Source organism: Heterodontus francisci, unplaced genomic scaffold, assembly GCF_036365525.1.
Source record: "Heterodontus francisci isolate sHetFra1 unplaced genomic scaffold, sHetFra1.hap1 HAP1_SCAFFOLD_345, whole genome shotgun sequence".
NCBI lineage: Eukaryota > Metazoa > Chordata > Chondrichthyes > Heterodontiformes > Heterodontidae > Heterodontus > Heterodontus francisci.
Window position 1 is genome coordinate 916,647 of NW_027141121.1, and position 4,990 is coordinate 921,636.

The window sequence follows — 4,990 nt, forward strand, 5'->3', positions numbered from 1 at the left end:
CTTCAGCAAGACAAAAACACCGACAAATTCAACAACAACATCTGCAGTCGAAAAAAAATCACAAAATTCAACAACAACCTCTGCAGGATAAAATACCAACAAATTTAACAACAACTTCAAGAGAAACGCACCAACAAATTCAACAGCAACTTCTGCAGGAGAGAAATACACCAACAAGTTCAACAACAACTTCAGCAAGAGTAAAAGCTCCAACAAATTCAACAACAACTTTACCAGGAGAAAAAACACCAACAAATTCAACAACAACTTCAGCAAGAGGAAAACACTGACAAATTCAACAACAATTTCAAGAGAAACACTGACAAATTCCACAAAAACTTCAGCAGGAGACACACCAACAAATTCAACAACAACTTCAAGAGAAAAACCGACAAATTCAACAAAAACCTAAGCAAGAAAAAACACCAACAATTTCAACAACAACTTCAGCAAGAGAGAAACACTGACAAATTCACCAACTTCAGCAAGAAACACCGACAAATTCAACAGCAACTTCAGCAGGAGAAGCACCAACAAATTCAACAACTTCAGCAATTAACACCGACAAATTCAACAACTTCAGCCAGAGCAAAACACCAACAAATTCAACAACAACTTCAGCAAGAGAAAAACACTGACAAATTCAACAACAACTTCAGCAAGAGAAAAACACCGACAAATTCAACACCAACTTCAAGAGAAAACCACCAACAAATTCAACAACTTCAGCAAGAGAAAAACACCAACAAATTCAACAACAAACTTGGGGACAGAAAAGCACCAAAAAAATTCAACATCTGCAAGGGAAAAACAGCAACAAATTCAACAACTCCCGCTGGAGGAGAGAAAAATAACAACAAATTCAACAACAATCTCCGCAGGAGAAATAAATACCAACAAATTCAATAACAATGTCAGGAGAGAAAAGCCAACAAATTCAACAACAACTGCATGAGAAAAATACACCAGCAAATTCAACAACAACTTCAGCAAGAGGAAAAACTCCAACCTATTCAACAACAATTTCAGCAAGAGAAAAACACGGAAAATTCAACATTTTCAGCAAGAGAAAAACACTGACAAATTCAACAACATCTGCAAGGGTGAAACACCAACAAATTCAAAAACAACTTCAGCATGGGAAAAACACCAACAAGTTCAACAACAACTTCAGCAGTAGAAAAACAGCAACAAATTCAACAACATCCTCTGCAGGATAGAAAAGCACCAACAAGTTCAACAACTTCAGCAAGGGAAAACCACCAACAAATTCAACAACAACTTCAGCAGTAGAAAAACACCAACAAATTCAACAACAATCTCAGGAGTAAGAAACACCAAAAAATTCAACAAAAACTTCTGCAGGAGAAAAATACACCAACAAATTCAACAACAACTTCAGCAAGAGTAAAAACTCCAACAAATCCAACTACAACTTCAAGAGAAAAGCACTGACAAATCCAACAACACTTCAAGAGAAACACTGACAAATTCCGCAAAAACGTCAGCAGGAGACACACCAACAAATTCAACAACAACTTCAAGAAAAAAACGGACAAATTCAACAAAAACCTCAGCAAGAGAGAAACACTGACAAATTCAACAACAACTTCAGCAAGAGAAAAACACCGACAAATTCAACAACAATCTCAGGAGTAAGAAACACCAAAAAATTCAACAAAAACTTCTGCAGGAGAAAAATACACCAACAAATTCAACAACAACTTCAGCAAGAGTAAAAACTCCAACAAATCCAACTACAACTTCAGCAAGAGAAAAACACCAATAAGTTCAAGAACAACTTCAGCAAGAGAAAAGCACTGACAAATTCAACAACAACTTCAGCAAGAGAAAAACTCTGACAAATTCAACAACAACTTCAAGAGAAACACTGACAAAATCCGCAAAAACGTCAGCAGGAGACACACCAACAAATTCAACAACAACCTTGGGGATAGAAAAACACCAACAAATTCAACAACAACTTCAGCAAGAGAGAAACACTGACAAATTCACCAACTTCAGCAAGAAACACTGACAAATTCAACAGCAACTTCTGCAGGAGAAAAATACACCAACAAATTCAACAACAACCTCAGCAAGAAAAAACACCAACAAATTCAACAACAACTTCAGAAGGAGAGAAACACTGACAAATTCACCAACTTCAGCAAGAAACACCGACAAATTCAACAACTTCAGCCAGAGCAAAACACTGACAAATTCAACAACAACTTCAGCAAGAGAAAAACACCAACAAATTCAACACCAACTTCAAGAGAAAAACACCAACAAATTCAACAACAACCTTGGGGATAGAAAAGCACCAACAAATTCAACAACATCAGCCAGGGAAAAACACCAAAAAATGCAACAACATCCACAACAACCTTTGCAGTAGAAAAAAACACCAGAAAATTCAACAACAAACTCTGCAGGGTAACAAACACCAACAAATTCAACAACAACTTCAGCAGTAGAAAAACACCAACAAATTCAGCAACAACTTCAAGAGAAAAGCACCAACAAATTCAACAGTACTTCAGCAAGAGAAAAACACTGACAAATTCAACAACATCTACAAGGGCGAAACACCAACAAATCCTACAACAAAAACAGCAAGAGTAAAAACTCCAACAAATCCAACTACAACTTCAGCAAGAGAAAAACACCAATAAGTTCAAGAACAACTTCAGCAAGAGTAAGAACTCCAACAAATCCAACAACTTCTGCAAGAGTAAAAGCACCAACAAATTCAACAACAACCTTGGGGATAGAAATGCACCAAAAAATTCAACATCTGCAAGGGAAAAACATTAACAAATTCAACAACTCCCTCTGCAGGAGAGAAAAATAACAACAAATTCAACAACAATCTCCGCAGGAGAAATAAATACTGACAAATTCAATAACAATGTCAGGAGAGAAAAGCCAACAAATTCAACAACAACTGCATGAGAAAAATACACCAGAAAATTCAACAACAACTTCAGCAAGAGAAAAAACTCCAACCTATTCAACAACAATATCAGCAAGAGGAAAACACCAACAAGTTCAACAACTTCAGCAGGATAAAAAAAAACAACAAATTCAACAACAACTTCAGCAAGAGAAAAACACTGAAAATTCAACATTTTCTGCAAGAGAAAAACACCGACAAATTCAGCAACAACTTCAGCAAGACAAAAACACCGACAAATTCAACAACAACATCTGCAGTCGAAAGAAAATCACCAAATTCAACAACAACCTCTGCAGGATAAAATACCAACAAATTTAACAACAATTTCAAGAGAAAAGCACCAACAAATTCAACAGCAACTTCTGCAGGAGAGAAATACTCCAACAAATTCAACAACAACTTCAGCGAGAAAAACACCGACAAATCCAACAACTTCAGCATGAGTAAAAACTCCAACAAACTCAACAACAACTTCAGCAAAACACCAACAAGTTCAGCAAGAACTTCAGCAAGGCAAAAACACCAACAAATTCAACAACAAACTCTGCAGGGTAACAAATACCAACAAATTCAACAACAACTTCAAGAGAAAAGCACCAACAAATTCAACAGCAACTTCAGCCGTAGAAAAACACCAACAAATTCAACAGCAATCTCAGGAGTGAGAAACACCAACAAATTCAACAACAACTTCTGCAGGAGAAAAATACACCAACAAATTCAACAACAACTTCAGCAACAGTAAAAACTCCAACAAATCCAACTACAACTTCAGCAAGAGAAAAACACCAACAAATTCAACAACAACTTCAACAGAAAAGTACTGACAAATTCAACAACAACTTCAGCAAGATAAAAACACCAACAAATTCAACAGCAACTTCTGCAGGAGATAAATACACCTACAAATGCAACAACAACTTCAGCAAGAGAAAAACACTGACAAATTCAACAACATCTACAAGGGCGAAACACCAACAAATTCAAAAACAACTTCAGCAGTAGAAAAACGCCAACAAATCCTTCAACAAAAATAGCAAGAGTAAAAACTCCAACAAATCCAACTACAACTTCAGCAAGAGAAAAACACCAATAAGTTCAAGAACAACTTCAGCAAGAGTAAGAACTCCAACAAATCCAACAACTTCTGCAAGAGTAAAAGCACCAACAAATTCAACAACAACCTTGGGGATAGAAATGCACCAAAAAATTCAACATCTGCAAGGGAAAAACAGCAACAAATTCAACAACTCCCTCTGCAGGAGAGAAAAATAACAACAAATGCAACAACAATCTCCGCAGGAGAAATAAATACTGAAAAATTCAATAACAATGTCAGGTGAGAAAAGCCAACAAATTCAACAACAACTGCATGAGAAAAATACACCAGCAAATTCAACAACAACTTCAGCAAGAGAAAAAACTCCAACCTATTCAACAACAATTTCAGCAAGAGGAAAACACCGACAAATTCAGCAACAACTTCAGCAAGACATAAACACCGACAAATACAACAACAACATCTGCAGTCGAAAAAAAAGCACAAAATTCAACAACAACCTCTGCAGGATAAAATACCAACAAATTTAACAACAACTTCAAGAGAAAAGCACCAACAAATTCAACAGCAAATTCTGCAGGAGAGAAATACACCAACAAATTCAACAACACCTTCAGCGAGAAAAACACCGACAAATCCAACAACTTCAGCAAGAGTAAAAACTCCAACAAATTCAACAACAACTTCAGCAAATCACCAACAAGTTCAGCAAGAACTTCAGCAAGGCAAAAACACCAACAAATTCAACAACAGACTCTGCAGGGGAACAAATACCAACAAATTCAACAACAACTTCAAGAGAAAAGCACCAACAAATTCAACAGCAACTTCAGCCGTAGAAAAACACCAACAAATTCAACAGCAATCTCAGGAGTGAGAAACACCAACAAATTCAACAACAACTTCTGCAGGAGAAAAATACACTAACAAATTCAACAACAACTTCAGTAAGAGTAAAAACTCCAACA